Source organism: Cygnus olor, chromosome 3, assembly GCF_009769625.2.
Source record: "Cygnus olor isolate bCygOlo1 chromosome 3, bCygOlo1.pri.v2, whole genome shotgun sequence".
NCBI classification, from domain to species: Eukaryota; Metazoa; Chordata; class Aves; order Anseriformes; family Anatidae; genus Cygnus; species Cygnus olor.
In genome coordinates, this window is record NC_049171.1 from 118,191,431 (window position 1) to 118,211,241 (window position 19,811).

Below are 19,811 nucleotides of genomic sequence, written 5' to 3' on the forward strand. Positions count from 1 at the left end.
GTGTATTTCTCTGTATTTGTGAATATTTGGCTTGAACTTGTGTGCATGTGTATGCATTTGAATTACTTGGTTAAAAAAATAAATCTAGATATGTGGGCATTTAGGTTTTTAAAGTAGTTACTCCCTGTTCATTCTTCTCCTTGGCAGAGTGAGTCCCATAGCTGAGGACCTGCTGCTGTGATACTTTTGTACTTATGCCTCACCCTCATTCTCGCTGTTCTCCAAAAAAGTAATGTCAGATGGAGATGCTCTTCTCAGTTGCACCCTAATTTTACGCTGGGAGTGACCCTGCTTCCTTCAGGCTTCAGTTCTCTTGAGATGGGAATGCAGGTGCATGGCAGGAAGAAGAACTGTGCTGTGCTGCAGCTAGTTCCCAAACTGGGCAGTTTGGGGAGCAGGACTGCAGGATACCACGATGTGGCACCTCTGCTTGCAGGCTAGATGTTTTCTCTGGTGGTGAAGGCCAGACTCAGGCACTGCAGTTGGCCTCTCCCAGGATGAAGACTTCCATATACACTAAGTTTACAGGGTTGGAGTCAGTGCATAAAGTGTGCTCAGCATGTGTTTCAGGGTGTTAACATCCATGATGTATATGCTTGCCCTCGTTCGGTGAGTGCGGCTTCGCTCCTAATTAAGAATTGCAGTAATCAGGCAAGAGGTTTATTGTGTGAAGCTGAAGAGCCAAAATTATTTGTGAATTCAGTTCAGATTCAATGAGTTTTTTTCACACAAGCTAGAAATGGTTATGTTTCATTTCTACATTTTGAAACAAAATGCTTTCATTTTGAAACAAATCTAATTTCCTTCTTAGAGTGTGAAATGATAATTGTTTTGCTGTAAAAACTATTCTTGGTTTGATCCAAGCCACTAGTATTGTTGTGTTGGTGTTGTGGGTTTTGTGTGTGTGCTTTTTTTTAAATTTGTCAGCTGAAAAAAATTAACTATTTGCACAGTTGGTTACATGAGACAGATCAACAGCTCTGGGGCCATATCTGAGATCAGGGTCTCTGCCAAGAAACAGGCTCAGCTGACGTTTATTCTGCCACGGGCAGAGTAGATGTATCCAACACGTTCCTTGCAAAGCTTTGTCTTTGCTGGGTATGGGGGTAAGAAAGGGAATGTGTAAGGGAATAGTTTGCTGCTTTGTTTAGAATTACATTTATAACTGTTCTAACTACTTCTAGAACTTTCCACAACTGCTTCAGTTCCACTAGATTTTTCTGGGTCAACAACATCACCAAATTCCAGCACAAGGCTTTTATTTATTTATTTCATCTGAGGACTCCGAGAAGTCTCTGAGCCAGTGCCCCTAAATAACACGGTGCTAGAGGATTAGATGTCATATGCAACCTAGAAATGAGAGCAGTCATGGCCTATTTAGAAGATATTAACCCATCAGGAATCCCATTCCAAGCAAATATGATTTATAAAGTGTTATTACACTGCTGCTACAGTGTCATCCGGCAGCTCAATTAGAAATGCAGAAGATGCTGTTTGAAAGCCTATTTTGGTCAATGAAAAGACACCGTTAATGTCGGTGGTGTGTTAGACCAGACTCTATGGAAATGAGTCCATTAACAGGGGATGACCTTTTTCTCTAAACTGAAATAAAAATGTGCCAGTCTTAGATCTGAAACCAGAGGGCTGTGATGTGATTCCAGTGGGTTTGGCTTATTATTTATTATTTTATTACACCATTTCATACCTGGAGAAGTCTTGCCTGTAGTTTAGCCCTTTACTTTATAATAGAATTTGGACTTTACCCTTGACCTTCTGTAGCATCACTGAGCCTGACAAAAATGAAGCACCTTAGGCTGTTTTCTTGCTTTCTCAGTGCCCAAATGGGCACTGTGGATTATGCCGAAGGTTTCTGCCCTCCTGCTGTGGACTATTATGGCATGGTCTGCTTTGTGCAAGAATTCTTTATATGTAGCATTTTCATCTTCATCGTCTCAATACGCACCCGTGTGTGTATATATAGCCTTATATGTATTCTTGGAGGTGCTGTGACTTTTTTTTTTTTCCTTTTGCCCAGTCATCTGGAGTTACTCTCGCAGGCTTTCTGTAAGGTTGTGTCATTTTGTGCTTCTCATCTGGGCTTGATAAATTTTGTTATAGAAATAGATAGCACTTAACTGATTTTACACTTTTGTTGCTTTGTTTCTGCTACTTTGAAGTGCTTTTGTGCACCCACTAAAAGAAGGTCCTTCCTAGCTGAGATCTCCTTTGATTAGTATCTTTTAATTTCATGCTAATTTCTGAAGCCTGGGCAGTGCTGTACACAACAGTGTTTTTTCTTACCTTTCCTATGTGGCTTCTACCATCTGTTGACAAGTGGTGACCCAGAGCTACAGCTACAAAATGGTTTGCAAGCGTAACAATTGTAGTTATTTCCTTTTCATTCGTAATGTTGTCTGTGTTATGTGAGCCCAGACAGTGATGGTTTCAGTGTAGGTCTGTTCTTGGCTACCTCATGTGTTTTGCATTTTAGGCCCTCTTTTATTTTGGGGGTTAAACAATGATACCTACCTGTATAGCGATGTTATCTTTCCAATAGGCTTTTTAATACTGACAAAGTGGGGGGAGGAAAGGAAGAGGTGATTTCTAAAGGTCATTGTTCAAGCTAATCAATGGCATCTCATTGAAAATAGTTTAACTTCTCTCTCAAAAATTGCTTTGATCCATATATTTTGTCTCAAGCCAAGTCATTGCACGCTATTCCTGTTCAAAGATCCCCTCAGATACCTCCTGTCCTCTGCACGTTTTTTCTCTACATGTGCTTGTATATATTTATTTGTACCATTTTTTTTTTTCCAAGAACAATGCACCTTTTTAAGATAGAAGCTTATTTTACCTGCCTGACACCTTGCCCTTCGTCCTGGTTATCTATATGTTATTCCACACTTGCCTCTTCATGTATTGCACACAAATGTGGTCTCTGCCATTTGCTTACCCTTGTAGTCTCTCTGCATGCCTTGGTATGCCTTTTAATTAGATGCACTTCTGTTCTTTCATTGCTTGTTAACCCTTTCTTTTGAGAGGCAATTTGCCTTAGCCCTGCAAATAACCTCTGTTTTTTGCAAAGTCAAGTCCATTTCCCTTGGTAACCTTGATTTCACCAGCTATCATTTATACCACAAATAATTCAGCCTCTAATTAGTCCATCTGTTAACTATTCAAGTACACATGACTTATCTTTATTATGTAACATAACGGTCAGTTTTCTTACCTGCTAGTGATACTTTGGTATGGAAAATAGTTTTTCTACTTATGACTTTCCCATGCTGCCAATGTGCCCCCTATGGAATATATTGCAGATTACATGGTTTTATAGTTGTGCCAAGGAACGGGATAAGGATTTCACCCTCTCTTTTTTTTTTGTTTGTTTTCTGCAATTGTTGTTGCTTCCAACTAAATGTAGAGGCTTTGTAGTTACCTCCTCCTTTTCTTTGCCAGATTTCTTTCAAATTAGAGAGGTTGATGCTAATGTGTGCTTTCTTTTGTTTTTGTGGAAAACAAGGTTTGCCTCTAAAAAAGGCAGAATAATGTTGACCTTGATTTTCTAATGCAGGCCACATGGGCCAAGGTTAGATTTCTGTCACAGGATGTGAGTTTGTATGAATTAGCCACTATGAAATGTCTAACCTGTATTTGCAGATAGGGCTCACAGGTGAGATCTGTTCGTTCAAGATGGCAATAATCTAGAGAACTAAATGCTATTGGCCACCAACAGTGCTGTGAAAAAAGTTCAAGTTTCCAACTTAATTTTCAGGATCTTGTTCCTTTTTTTTTCTATAATGTTTGTAATTATTTGGAGAAAAAAATAAAAACACAACAAAACAAAATAAAATCTGCATCTTCTGGAAGGTTATGTTTAAGACGTAACGCTCTTGGAACCCAAGAGCGAGCACAGACAAATGCAAACCATGGCAGCATTACTGGGTTGTATCTGTTGGATGCTACTCACAAGGGTTTGTAAGAATTACTTATTTCGATCCAGAAGAACTATGAAAAGTTTGTGTCACCTATCTTACTGTAATGTTCTCCCCATCAGATGGGGAAAATGCATCCAGAGCCAGAAGAAAGTTCTCCTTTTGCCTTTCCTTAAAGACTGTGGTCCTGAAAAGATGTCCTGCATAATTTTGTTTTCACAGGCTCAAAATGGGGCTGAAATCATATGTTGTTGAGGTTCTTGTGGCTTCTTGACTCATGGAGATATTTCAAGCAACTCACCTAGCAGTAATGTTTCTTAAACTGGACTTGAATCTTTTGAATTTTACTTATCCAAAACCTCCATTGCAAAGGGAATTTGTTACAGGTTTCTCCTTTTGAAAACAGTAGGATTGTACCCTCTATGCAGAGTTTCATGTGGCTATTTTGAATGTTATCCTCTGAGTTCCATGTAGATGTCTTATGAACCAACCAGTGACCTGGCATCACGTTGGTCAGTGTTGTCTCCAAATCTGCTTTATTCCTTCTGCAACTTGTATCGAGTCCCAAAAGTTCTTCGATGGGACAGAGAAGGAATATTGCCAAAGTTGAATAAGTTACAGCCTCTAGTACCTAATTAAAATGATTTTGTGCCAGTTGCTTTTGTTGGGTAGGATCCACACATAATATAATTTTAATCCTGTTTATATACACTCCGGGGACAGATTTGAGATCAGCATTGCCATTTAAGTGAGGTTAATCAAGCATACTGTATGCAGCTTTTGTTTCTCTACGCTATGTGAAAGGTGACTACCGCTGATGGGATCCTGACTGGCCATTCACTGCAAAAACCACCACTTTCTTGTTAACAGAGTGTCTGATCATTAACCTAACCCCAGCCCCAGTGACTCTTCCTGCCTGGTCCCTGGAATTGCGCAGCTGTTGTTATTCACAGAGGAGCTTAGAGTTATCAACTGGGTTGTACTGGCAGCGGGTGCGCGATGGTGCAGAGGGTAGGAAACAAGTGAAAAATAATTACGTCTTCCCAAAAAACAAATGCTATTTTTTGTATTCGTGGTGCGTTTTATGTATATATAAAGGACATTATGGCAAAATGAAAAAGACCCTCATAAAAATCCTTCTTGAAAAGTATTGTTGCTGACAGCCGTGACCTCTGTGAGTCTGCATGTTTACCCATAATTCATAATTAACAAAGACATTAGAACTGCCACTGGAGGATTCTGGGCTTTATTTCTTTCTAACTGGGCAGTACTAATGCTGGAAGTGCTCCCAATTCAGTGATTTAACATTTCAGGAAATCTTGGAGAGGCAGCAGAAGCCTCCTTATATAGTTCATACTCTGGGACTGTGGTTATACAGATATGGCTGAGATAATTATTCAGCTCTTGTTATTGCTGTAGTTCTGCACCTGATCCCTGAGCCATTAGAGCACTCTGCAGGTTATTACAACTATCAAACATCAAGGTCTCTTTTCTAGTCTCTCGACTATGTGGTTATCATTTTACTTCTTTTAAATCCTCCATCTGCATAGAAGGCTTCTGTGCTCTAACTTGGAGATCTGCTAACGCTTTTTTTTTTTTACGACTTCCCAAATGAGGCCCTTTTCTTATCAGCACATTAACATAAAAATATAAACTTAGAGTTTCTCCACTTGTGTTGTTTTTATTTTTTCCCTCTTGTTGATTACTTCCTTGAGACACTGTGCACCTACACTTCAGTCTGCGGAGAGAATGAGCACAGAGTGGAGGGGTTGTCCAAAACCATGGCAAAACACAAAATCTCCCCAGGACAGTATCGTTTCTGGTGGTGGGCTAGGTTTGTGCCAGCTTTTAGCTGATACACTACTCTGCTTTATGTAAACTTGTACCTTATTGCTGCTCTTCAAGTTGGACAAAAATTTTTTTAATGGAAAATGGAATGGTAGCTTTAAATGAAGATTTGAATCTAGCTATGCCTAAAGGCTTGTTATTTGGTTGGGTAGTCCTCTGATAGCATTTAAGATGGGGAATCTTGCTGAAAAAATCTTTCCTGTATGTGATATCGTCACCTGGCTTTCACTGATTACCCTTAAAAAAAAAAAAAAAAAAAGTGGATCTGAATATCCTTCTTTCAGCTATTTGCAGTACAGACATTCACTCTTATGATGATATTTAAGATAATTTTGTAAAGTAAGAACCTAGAGCAGACCTCTGCAGGCTGTGTCATAAGGGAAAACAAGGAGCTAATGCTGGTATAGGCACAAGGGAGCTCAGCTTTCTGAAATCTGTGTTGTGCATTATATCAACAAAACACCTGCAAAAGGCATTCCATCAGCACCAGGCAAACTGATGAGGGATCAAATCCACCAAGAGTCAGGGGCAGTCACAAACAGTATGGCAAAAGGAGGAAACATATGGTTGCCTTACTTAATATTGCTGTACTGTCGTCCCACAACATATTCCCCTAAATGGGCATTAGCTTTATTGGTAAATCGGAAGGATGTGGAACACAGGAGAAAAACATTGTGTGTATGGTGTGTTTTTTAATACGATGTGCAATCTAACAGATAGGCATTTATTCCTCTAACATATATTACATAATATATATTACATAATGCATATTATAATATTTCTTTAAATTATAGGTATTTTAGGAGGTATCTCAGGAAAGCTGTGGTTTTATATAATGAAAACAAAGGGTAATTATGCTCTGACTTGTCCTTTACTTGTTTTCTAGTTATTCTTATGGATTTTTACTGCCTCTTTTGCATGGCCTTGCATGAGAATAGTACTTTTACACCAACTCTTTGTTAAGGTCTTTTGGCAGCAAACCTTAATATTTTAGCTAAAAAGCCATGTGATTTCCCATTGTTTTTTATATTAGTATGACATGAAAATAAATGGAATTTAAGTGCAAGTTGTTTGGGGGGAGGGCTTGAATATTATATCAGGATACCTCACTGAAATCTACGTATATAAAGAAAGGAAATATCTGACTGGTGAACCTGGTTAAAAATGGTGAAAATATTTCAGTTTTAAGATTCACATTTTTATTATGCTGTGGGAAGCTGCAGGAAAAGACAACTTTAAAACTTTTCTTTTTTTTATGAGTCCATTGGTTAAGCTTTAAAATTACCATGGGTGATTAATTGTAATAGTGCATTCTTCAAAAAAAAAAAAGAGGTGGTGGGAACAACAGTGACAAGATAAGCTGTGTCACCCTTAGTACAGAATCCTGTTGCTGTACATAGCTTTCTCTTGTTTAAAAACAGTGTGTGCTTGTTTAAAAACAGTGTGTGCTTGTGACTTTAAAGCCATCATCTTACAACTCAATGCTGGCATGGAAATCCTTGTACTTGCATCCTGTTGGACTTAGGACAGATTTAAGAATTGACTTTGAGGCCTTAGACTGAAAGAATCAGCACATAATTTTCATTAATCCATATCTTTCAATAATAATAACTAGATATATGATATTTAATAGCTTATTACTTGCTTAGATATGTGAAACTGCATCAATAATCAGAAAATGGGTCATGAACTAATTTTTAGATAATAGTATACTCTAATTAGAGCCTTGCTATGGTGTTTCTTGTAAGAGGCGATTAATTGTAAATGGTTAATTATACATTTTTACTTTATTTTAGGACAATTGCAATAAAAAGTACCAGGATTTCACAGTTATGCTTCCGTTGATCTGACATCAGACCTGTTTGCTCCCCTGTGCTGTCATCGCATTCAGAGACGTGCTGCTGTGAATGACACCCTGTGGCACTCTGGTACTTTTGTAAAGGAGGTGACTTCACATTAACTGCTTTTCTTTTAAAGGCAAGAATGCATGCTGTGTTTGTTCTGTGCAGGGAGCAGCAATGGTGGGTGGCTGCTCCCTTTTCTCCATAAGGAAAGGTGAGCCAGGAGCTGAGGGTGGCAGCAAGAATGATGGGCGTCACTGACGGAGTGTAGTACCAGCGTAAGGCAAGATTAGGTTCAGTGACGGGGAAAACTCATGTCCAGTGATGGTAAGCAGGGTTAGCAATAGTCCAGATCACCAGAGATGTCCACAGCAAAGTGGTCAGTCTGAGGTCAAGCCAGGAATGCAAGTTCAGGATCTGGGTCATTGTGAACCTCAAAGTTCATGGCCAGGCACATGTGGCATAGCTCAGATGAAGACTGAGGACAAGATCCTGACCACAAATGCAGCTCCTATAAGTATAGCAAAGGGAAAGAGGCCCTGGAAAGGCTTCTCGCAGGTCTTTTTACAGCAGCCTGATCCAAAGTTACACAGCCGCAGAATATCAGTGCTGGCTTCAAACACAGGCAGCCAGATCTGGGGTGGTGGCTGCACGTGCACAAAAGTATGGCATTACGTTATTAGTCTTCTGGATGGACAGGACACTTAAAGAATAAACTGTTTCCTGGTTTATAATATATATATATATATATTTTCCTAAGCACAACACTGAACCACTGAACTTTAAGGTAAGTAGAATTTTTTTTAAGTTTCATAGTGTTTTTGTGGATTTAGCCACACTGTCCCTTCTAAAGCCAGTGGGAAATGAGCAACTAAATCCTTGCAAATGACTCAGAAATGTAATGCTTTGAAAGATTGCTGACTAGCATGTTGTCCAGAACTCATTAGTGCCTAGATAGGTACCACATGCTGAAAGGAAAAATATGCCTGTACTTTTCACAGATGTTTTATAGGACTGTATTCTGTGTTACTCAGAACTCACACCAGCTTTTTTGTGAATTGTACAGATGCTCTTGATTGCAGGATTAAGCCTGCTATTTTTCAGTTCAAGATACTAATGAGTTTTTAAAACCTAGAAGTAAAAGATATTTACCTGACTGTGTGGAAACTCCTGGAGAGACCTGTCCATGGGTAAAACCACTAGCAAGACAAGTGTGTAAATGTCTGCAAAATCAGACAGCAAAGGAAATGTTTCAGGCCAGCAAGCAAAGGTTAAGAGAACGTGTAACAAAACAATACTTACATGTACTTATCCTTCCATGTATCCCAGCTATAGTTTGGGGGTTTGACCTGTCTTTTCATGGGGAACTGGACGCAGCAATGTTCTGCATCTTTTACAGAAAAGCTGGCAGCGAGGGATTCTTCTGAAGTGGGAAGAACGCGGTAGCATAGGATGGGGCTGGAGGCTGGGAAAGAGATCGGGATTAGATGGGTGTCTCTTAGGGAGCTGAAACTGCAAACTGTGTCAATCTCTCCTTCTGCCAATGTAACATTGCCTCGAGACTGAACACCCTGCTAGGGTGCATTTCTCCTCGGTGACAAAAGGGAGCACAACTCCCTTCATAAATGGGAGAGTTGAGCGCTCTACAAAGTATTAACATCATAAATATAATACAGGGGAAAAAGGTCTAATTTTTTGGTACTGCAAAGCCACCACTACTGCAGGGAAGAGAAATCTTGGCTGAAATATGTTGGCATGTACACCACAAAACCAAAATGAAAAACATGGCCTCATCCTTAGTGTGCTCCATTGCAACTGCCATTGTAGCAATATTTTATGTAAACTCACCCTTAGCTTAGAGACTTCCTGGGTAATTAGGTAACAGGAGATGGCTCTTCATTTCTTCTTGTCCTCTGTTATGGTTATGCTGTAATATATATTGCTTTTCTCAAACTTTTTTTTTTAAAAAAAAAAAAAAAGGTTGTGATGGATTACAGGCAATGCCTTCTTTTTAATCGCAACAGAAAATCTTTTTTAAAAATGTCTTACAATGAGATCAGATTATTTCGTATTCTTACATAGTAGTCTTTTGGTAGTGTTAAGTTTCTATTCCTTCTGGTTTTGTTTGTGCGCACCACTGGTGGTTTGTTGTGAGGTGATATATCCTTCCCCATTTCAAAACCATTGATCTAAGTTTCCTTCATTAAGAGGGATTTTTTTGTGTGTGTGTGTGTGTGAAACAACATTTCAGGTCAGTCCTATAGGACCACGCTGGTCTCATTGTAACCACTGCTGCAAAGCATGGAAACTTGCTGGCACAGTATTGCAAAGTGACTCTGCAGGGGCTGGATGACTTCCAGCCAGCAATGAACCACAGCCAAGAAATGCCAATATGGATAATGCAAACAAGAGAGATTTGGGGCACATTTCGATTTAACCATCTGATTTAATTGACAGAATAAATGCACCTGTCATCGGGTAATATTCTTGTGATTAGTTTTGGCTGTGCTGATGAAACGATGTTAAAAGAATGTCAGAACAACCTGTCCTGGGACTCCTACAGGCAGTTGCAAGCTAAGGAAGGTCAGTTTTCAGCTAGATAAAAGATTCAAAATTCTCTCTTCTTTATTTCCTCCTTTGTGGTCGCATGTGTCTTGTACCGAGACAATTACTGAACAATTTATCTTGCTTATTTTCCCCATGCAGCCATTCTTATGAATCCACAGGTCAAAACAAACACAAATAAGTGATGCTGTAGCCTCTTATACAGGCTTTGTTCAGGCCATTCTGTATTTGGAAAGAGGTCCATTTACAAGGTCACCATTTGCCTATTGTGTGTTGTCATTCAGACTTGGCAGCCTTTGTGGAAAGGGCAGCTTGCTTAAGAGCCAAGGTGTGAGGTGTGCCACTGTCTTTTGCCTCCAGAAGCAGCTGATCAGAGAGACTGAAAGAGACTGGCTTCTGAGCCTTGGGGCCATACTCACCTGATTTTAATCTCCTGTAACATGAAGCTGATAGGAGGAGGCTGAAGCTGATTCTGAGCAACAGGGTGCCAGGACCTCCTTTTGGAGGTGCCTTTCATTGAGCCATTTTAGTGGATGTAAAGGCAAGAGATGGGATAACCAAAGTTAGGTTTATTATAAAGCTCATTTTGCTAGTATATGATAAGGAAAAACTCCTGACCTGAAAAAGCAAATTGGCATATTGGACAAAGATTTGGAGAAAAGACAGATGAGGATCTCTGTTTTTACGGGGGAACTGGTTTAGAGAGAGGGAAGAAGAACAAGTACACCTCTTCCATGAACTGTAATAGGAATTGCACCTCCTCTATAGTACCTGCTGCAGTGACTTACGTTGCTGTGTTGCATGAAGTGGCAGTGGCCACATGGCTGCACATCCCTCGGTACAGATGGAGCCACATCTGTCCCTGTTTCAAAGGGGGAAATTGAGGACAAGGCAATTTAATGACTTGCCAGAGGTCACGGCTAAGGTCTGTGACAGCACAGGGAGTGAATCTAAATTCTTTCATTCGTAGGGCCTTATCCACCATGCCACACTTCTGATGATTAAATCATAATATTTTTTTTTCAGCACCACATGTATGATGGTGTTTAATCTTACTTTTGGTTTACTTGAAGACTTCCTTCAATATTAATTGGTTTTAAGCAGAGGTGTTAATGTACCGAGAAAGGAACCTGAATAACAGACTTCCCTGTTGAAGACCCAGAGGTATAGATAGTTAGGATGGCTTTCCCCATCTGCAGTTAGCACAATCTCCCCAAAGTGCCCCGGTGCAGTTAGACACCTGGGAGCTGGTTCCTGGGAAAGGTGAGTTCAGTCTCCTGCAGCCACTCCTCGCAGAATGGTTGGGGCAGCAGTGCCAGACAGAGATTCTGAAGAGAGAAATAAATTCAACATTTGAATGTGTGTGTGCTGAAACATAGTTTGTTTCTTCTGCTGGTTGACAATTATAAATGTAGGGGGAAAAATGTAAACTAACTTATTTGTGAACTGGATTGCAGAGCCAGTTTGTCGCATTTAGAGATATTGCAAAGACCTAGGCACCATCCAGTTCCATTTAAGCTCTCATTTGCATGGAGTTTGAGGCTGCACTGGTTTATTGCACAGGTGTGAATTTCATCTTGAGTTCAGAAGTGCTGTACAAGTACTCTTGAAGGTGTTATTTTTTCCTTTGTCAATTTTTGAAGAATAAACATACATTAGTTTCCAGGTAGCACCGACATACTGGTTCAGCTACGCACAGTTAACCATGAAATTTGGGGGTTGCGCAAACTTTCAGTCTTGTGATTTAAGGTTTTGATCTCAACCCATTTACGTGCTATGTCATGAAACAAGTCAGTTAGTGGCCAGCCATGAGAGAGTGCTCTCAGTCTGCTTATAGCGGGGGGAATCTGCGTGGGGTGGTGTGGGATGTGGTACAGGGTGCTGGGGCAGTGGTGTCACAGACAAAAATCGGTGTTCATGATGGTTGCGTTGCTTAAAATTTCTGAACTTCATTTGTAAGCCTCCATGGGAAAAGTGACTCTTCTTAGTAAATGTCAAAAAATGCTACGTTGAAGTATTAAACGTTAAAGCTTTATATATATATGTATATATATATGTAATTTTTTTTTAATGAGGTTTAACCCAAATGGGCATGCCATGGGTTCGTGCATACTCACAGCATGTCATTCAGCAACAGGTCTGCATGGCAAGAAAGATCCTAGCTTAAGATACAAGCTCTTGTGCTCTCCTGCACAGTTCTGTTGCCACCAGTGGCAATAAGAAAACTCCCTTTATTATTTATCACCAATGTGATGATGCTATTTTCTCAGGAATCATCTTCATTTTTGGTCGATGTTAGTGCTCCATAAGCAAAGTTCTCCTTTTAGGAAGCTTCTTTGAACTCCTCATTTTCTGTACCCCTGCCTTCCACTGTATGCCCACTTACAAAGGATAGGAAATATTCAATTTGAGAGAGATTTTCTTCAAATATACTTTAGAAGGATGTTTATCAGGTGTAATTGATTTCAGAGAGAGTTTGTAAAGCAGGAGCGCTAAGACTTCAAAACAGTTCAGAAAAATGGATCTGTGCATATTTTAGATCTAAGTTTGTCAGATTAAATACATTAAAATTGTGTGAGAGAAGAAACACTAAAATATCCCTGTAAAATGAATTCAGCAGATTGTGCCGTGGACAAGACTCACAGGAAGAGAGGGAAAATAACAAAAACATGTCTGAAGCCTCTTCCACGTGCCTGGAAGTTTGGCCGCTTCTTCACTTTAAAAATAAAATTCTAGGTTACCATGAAAAATGAGGAGATGGAGCAACATGGTAGTGTCATTTAGAAATACACTGTAGCTTGAAAACCTGGTAACTTTCTTCCAGTGGTCTTAAAGGGACTTGGCATTTGAGAGAATAATTAACTTAAGAGAGAATTAATTTTGGTTTAGAAAGTAAAACTGAACACCAAATAAAATGCAAATGATTTTCTAGTTCCTTTCTGCCTAGGTATTGATGCTCTGCAAATAAGCTGAAGCTTTCATGGAAAAAAAAAGATCTGCTGCTGCCTTACTTGGCTTTTAAGTTTTATCTGACTCTTGCGTAGCTGTGTCCTATGTAGCAGTGGTTTTCCTAAAGCTTTTAGGCACTCTAGAAGCAAGTTTTACAAGCATCGTGAGAGCGAAGTGTTTCTGGGTGGTGAATGTGAGGCAGGATCACTTTCCTAGATTTGTTTTCCTTTTTCCTTTGCTGGGAAACCCTAATTCCCTGTCAGTGTCAACAATTCCCTTGCTTTTGCTACCTGGAAGTTGTGGCAGCTCTTGAGCCACTGTAGAGGAAGAAATTCACTCTGTGAGTGTGCTGATGCGTTGAGCTGATCCAAAAACAGTCAAGGAGAGCAGAGCAGGTTGTTTGGCCACTGGCTGGTACCTGGAAGCACACCGTCTCTCCACAGCTGCTTCTAGGGAAGGGCTCTGGGACAACTTGGGAAGTTGGAAGAAACTTTTGCTTCTAGGGAGAGAAACAGCGCTTTTGGAGAAAGAAAGGAGGAGTTGAAGCATAGGGTATTGTAAAAACAGTGTAACTTTTGATCCCAAGAACCAAAGTATAACAGAGTAAATAGGTTCAAATTCTCTTTAGTTGACAGGCAATGTGGCTTCTTTTCTGGGGATGGCTTTGGCACTAAGTCTTAATGTTAATTCACGGTTTCCATACTGCTATCCCACCGCATCATTAAATCTCGCAGGAAATGCAAATACAAGTTGCCTGTCATTTATCAATGAAAATATTGTTTAACATTTGCAGTGTATACACAACCCATTATAAAACTCAGTGGTGCATGCTCAGAAGCAAAATGTATTACTGTAGATATCAGTAGATAACTATTTATAATTAATCCTGTAGGAATAGCAGTTCTAACAGTAAGAAATATCTAAACTAAATGGAGGGTGAAAATGCTTTAAGTTATTTCCATAGCTGCTAAGGCTACTGCTCTGGTCATTTTAGGGTCAGCCTTCATTTAGACAGCAACAGAAGTGAGCAAAAAGTCATTGCCTAGCAAATGGTAATATTGGAGAGAAGCAGAGCCTATGTCATGATCTAGATTTTGGTATTCTGGAAAAAAAAAATGCTTCAGTTTGAGTGACTGTCTGGATATAGCAGCTTTTGTTGCAGTAAACCCTGGGATCAAAAGAGTTTGGGTGAGCTCCAGTTTAAAGCTAAAACAGCCCTGCAGAGGCACCTGTCACAGGTGTTTCAATCAGTTATTCCAAAGGAAGAATTTTTAATTCTCCTTAATATGCACATCATCAACGGGGGAGAACCCTCATTTCCGTCTATTAGCGTGGCTTCCACCTATAGGACATGAAAAATTATCTGAATTGAATTCATAAGCGATCTTCCTGAGAAATGACTACATAATCGATTTTTAGCTGGAGAATACCTCACATTAATGACATTACTGGTCATCCTGCCTCTAATACTTACACTGTCACCTCTATTTTTGTCTCTTCCTGTGGTCTCTAAGGCAGCCCATTTTCTCCCATTCTCAGACGGTACATATGTAAATATGTAGGCCTTTCACACTGCTTCCTGGTGACTGAGAATTTCCCAGACAAACCCAGTGACCTTTCTTAAAAGTAGGGGTATGTTTCTTACAAGTGCACTGCATCAGATAAGAATTCTTAAACCCAAAATGCAGCCATGGATTACGGCACCTGAGACTGGGACAGGCTCTGTCCTTGCAGCTCTAGGGTACTATTTGAAGATATATTACTAAATAATGAAATGTTATATACATGTAGGTTTTTTTGTTTGTTTGTTTTTTTGAGAAAAGGGGTCTTATTTCTAAATCTTCTCCATTGGAAGAGCTAACTCCCTCCTGACCGTTTGTTGCTGATTATTCAGACATATTCCTCTCTGCCACTCTCTTTTAATGTAAAGGATTTCTTCAATTTAAACTTGAAACGCATCATGGATGTGATTAGCCTTTGCTGTCAATCTCTGGTGTGTTAAGACAGAATTTGACAATTAGCCTAAAAGCTTTCCAGACCCAGAGAAAAACCACAAATGAAAAGTGAGTTAAACTCTCGTGCATCTTTACAGATGCATTGGAAAATGTATTAGAATAGCAGTAAACTCACAAAGGTGGCAACACGACTTGTGTTTGCAGCGTTGTAATGACCTGCCTTGCTGCTGACCTGTATTGGACATGAGGCCCTCTGAAAGGCGGATTTTCCAGGTAGCGTTTCAGAGTTTTGCCGAGGTTGTCACTGGCATTGCCTGTGTGTACGGCCTCTGACACTGCGTCTTCACTAGCGGAGAGCGTTTGCGAGTCAAGCTGAAGTTTGTGCAGGCTTGGGGGCACTGCTAGAAACCCCTCAGACTCTCGGTGCTTCGGAGTGGACATAACGCGAATTGGCATTCAAAATTTGCTGCCACTTCTATGAATGCTGGAGTGGTGAGAAACTCTTAAAGGCGAGTTGTCCGATTTTTTCCACTCTTTTCAAGCACAGTGCGTTTCAACTACCTCCTGATGTGCTGCTGCCTCTCTGCCTTGCTTTCATCCTTTGCTGGTGAGGGTGATTCAGGTACCTTAAGGGGGCTGAAAGACCTGCAAGGAATGACACACAGTGTGGCCTTGGGAGATCTACCAGTGGCAGCTTGGAGCAGAGCATACTTGTTACGGGGTCCAGAAGGACCCTGGATGCTGTGTGAAGGAGCTGAATCCAGTGTGGCATGTTGATGTCATGGGAGTTTGTCTTGAATGTATCCCAACAGCTCAAAGCCGAGCTCAAAATTCAGGACTGTATCAATCAAGTAGAAGTAGACTTATGTGAATGAGTTAACTGTCTAAGTTAATGTTGTATGTTTTAAGATTTAAAAATGCAGAATCCTAAGAATTATTAATATGCTACTATAAGAATTCGTATTTCAGTCTGAATGCTCCAAACTACCATAAGATTATGAGAAGAAAATTAGCCTTGCACATATTTGTTAGGATGGCATTGTAGGAAGATGAACTGCATCCAGTAGACAGTTGTCCTTGATGGAAGCTTACAGTTGTTGGTTGGTTTTTTTTTTTTTAAAAAGAACTTATTTAAACAAAATGAAAATAATTTGGGGTTGGGAGTGATCCAGTGAAAGACGTTGTCTATATCTTTCTTGTGACAACAGCAGTTTTAAAATAATTCTATGTATATATATATGCATGTGCATATATAGCTCTGCAAAATCACAGAATTTGGTCTTCAGCATGCTAGTTTTAGAAAGCCATAACAGGACAAATTTTGAACCCTTTAATGTTTTTGAAAAATAACACAAAACCCTTTCAGAATAACACATACTGAATTTTTATCATGTAAAACCCAATAGTGGAAGACAAATCTGAATGTCTGTATTCTAATCAGAACAGTATATTTTCCATATTAAGCTTATTGTTTGTACATCTTAAGAAGGAAATTGACCAGGCAATATAGGGGTTCCTGTTAATGTGAACCCCTTGTTCACAATAGTTTGGAGTGAATGATGCTGCTGTTTGCAGAGCCAATGCAAAGGATATATGTTTAAGACAGACTGATCATTAGGGATGCAAGGCATGCCTAAATTTAAGGCAGAAGAGTCTTTCTGTCCCTTCAGACCTGCTCATTTGGATTAGGTGTGGAAGAATAAAAGATTCTTTTCATAGATGGTTTCAGCAATCTGCCATATTCATAACGTCTGGAAGGTTTAATACATTGGTGAGTTTGTCTTTTAAGTGTTAATCTCATTGCACTGCTGCTGCATGTTTTAGGATTAATTTGGATCAAGGAAATCTATTAGCTTAATGAACATATATTAGGTGTGTTGTATATGGAATAGAACATTACAACAGTTTATTGTCATCCTCTCTAAGAGGCTTTTAGTTGGACTATTCCCACATAAATAGATGTCCAAGAGGATTGTGTACTGTGGTTACCTGTTGCGCTAATGCAGGTTTTTACTTAGAATATACTTGCACACTTGTTAAGCTGCTGCATGACAGCACGGTTTCTTTTAAAACGGACTCCATTGCACTCAGAAATCTTTGTTAGTGGGAATTTATGGTAATGGTCATCATTTGGTGGCATTGAGTTGCTGCTTCCCACCAGCACTGGTTCTGAATCTCTCTCTGCCACTGTAACGAGAGAACGATGGTGACTCCTAGTAACAAATATTACTCTTTTTTTTTTCTCCCTTCTAGCTGCATGCAAGTTGGGCAAATGGTTCATTTAAAAAATATATGTATTCAATTCTTTCCTTGTTTAAAATATTTGCAAGTTTGAGGTTAAAGGTTATTCAAAGCAGGAAACCGCAAGAAAATAAATGTTCTTGGAAATCCCTAAGCTTACTGACTTTTCTTTGGAGTCCACCAGCCAATTCTAGTATCCTCTTAAGAAGCTTGCGAAAACTTTAAAATCTGTCCAAATCATGTAAAACATACTGGGAAAAATTCCTTCCTGTTTTACTTTGGAACCGCAAAAAATTTTCCAGAAAATGCTAAACTCTGAATGTCTGAATAAAGACTTTATGTGCTCCATAATGATGCAACACCTTCAATTAAAGCAGGTTGGCCTATTTGAGAGGCTTCAGTAGCTAAATGCAGGCATTCCAGTGGAGAGGAAAGGGGTGAAAATACTGGTGTGATATCTGCATGTTTTTATTTTGGCATAAATTAAAAAATATATGATTTACAAACCTCAGAACAGTATTGAAATAAATATTTCCTAATAATAGCTAGAATTCTCAGGAAACAGTTTTAAGCCATACCTGATGCAATTTTGGAATATATAACTAGTAGATGTTACGATACCCCCCAGTTGTAATCAATTAACTGATCCCACTTAATAACCTCAAACACACATTAAACCTATTTGTTTCCACAGCTCGGGAACATCAACAAGAACAATTTATATGCCCGAGCTAATATATATAATTCCATTATATTCCTGGTGCCCTGGAAGATGTCATCCAGGGGCTGTGTGCAACCATTCTTTTAATGTTCAAGTAGTTTTGAAGCACCATTAAGAGGTGATCAGTGGTAATTGTCTTAAGGTTGCCCCCCACTCTTCTAACAAGGATGTTCAGTGAGACCTGACCTTAAGGTCTGATTTGATTTTAAAAAGGTGTTGCCGGATAAGCAAAGCATGTGAGTTATCTGCTTTTTAACAACAACAAAAGCTGCCGAAAGCATTTGATTCTCATGAATCAGAACTCGTAATATCAAATGTAATATGAGAAAACAGAATATCTCATTTTGGAATCAGCTTCCATAGTTACAAATATTCTAAACTGATACTGGAGATAGACCAAACATTACTGTTACAACAATCATCATATGATTAACATTTTCCTGATATTATTAGTATAACTCTTAGTTTTTTTCCTCTTTCTGTCATTCATATTAAATTGTGTTCTCACTTCCCTGCCTTTAGTAGCTAACTTTGGGCTCTGAAAACAATTCATTATGCCAGCAGACCAAAGCTGATGGATCTGTGTGCAGGACAGACTCGGTAGCATTCATGTCAATTATATTATATTAGGGATTTCCGTTAATTTTGTCTTCGAGCTTCATGAAACACTAGAAGGCAGATTCATCTTTCCCCCAATGTAATTGTATTGATTTCAGTGGTGCTGTTACCAAGGGGAAGAGCAGCATCAAAAGGAGATTCTGATCCTGAGTTTTCCCAGCCTGAACTTTGTGCCAGAAGAGTTGCCGAATGTGGTTGACAGGAAGCTGTTTGCTTATCTATAGACCTTTTCTTCTTGTGATTACAGGATCCTCTCTGTGACTTTCATACCTACAATCCCTGGGCACGTTGTGTAATCCTGTTTGACGTTAGCTTTCAGTAATTCAGCGTTTGGTTCTAGAATGATAATCTAATTTTGTCAGAAAATCTTCATTATATTGCACAAGCCATTTATATTCCAGGCTTTCCTCTTATTAGGCCATCTCAGATGTGACATGCCTTCCTCCTTCATATAATCCTGTTAAGAACACTCTCTACATTTAACCTCCTTTCTCACACAAGTTACTTGGAGCCCAAGAAGACATTTGTTATGAGGGAAACAAACTGGCATCTCATTGTTCAGTTTCTCATTTTTATCTATGGCTTACGCTGCTTTTAATATAAATAGTAAAATTTTCCATTATCAATGGCTAGATTATTTGCTTTAGCATAACTATGAGTGAGATGCTCTCATAATATATTTTTGTTGTATTAGTTGAGTTAGTGGTCAAGTTTTTTCTCCATTTTTCCTGCCATAGGATCAATGTCTCCAGCTGCAATTACTGGTCTACAGATACATCTACTCATGTTGTAAATGGCATGCAGGTTGATTCGCAGTATCCATTTAGTCAAGAAGTATATTAATAGATACTGGGCATTGGAAAAAGTGATCTGCAAACATGAAGATGGACTGATAGTGATTTGAATAAGGATTAGTGTTATTTTTATGCATTTATAGCGCTAGGCACACTGTAAATACAGACACTAGACATTTTCTCCAGCAGTAATGGTCGTGGGCTGCTGCAGTCTTGTTTTGACATTGCAGGCGTTATGTAGGTAGAATCTGTCCCCTGTTCCTGTCCTCTCATCACCTGGAAATGTGGTTGTGAGTGGGATCTGCAGTAACCCAAGTGTGTGATGCATCAGTGTCAAATCCTTTTTT

At 39.4% G+C, this 19,811-nt stretch overlaps 1 long non-coding RNA gene across 3 annotated transcripts in view; it reads left to right on the plus strand.

Moving 5' to 3' along the window:
- LOC121066982 overlaps positions 1-19,811 on the plus strand; it is a 123,750-nt gene that overhangs the window by 66,768 nt on the left and 37,171 nt on the right. For all 3 annotated transcript variants that reach the window (XR_005818046.1, XR_005818049.1, XR_005818047.1), the window contains exons 5-7: positions 6,575-6,628; positions 7,577-7,725; positions 8,382-8,408. This is a non-coding gene — a long non-coding RNA (uncharacterized LOC121066982). The remainder of the gene's footprint in view (positions 1-6,574; positions 6,629-7,576; positions 7,726-8,381; positions 8,409-19,811) is intronic.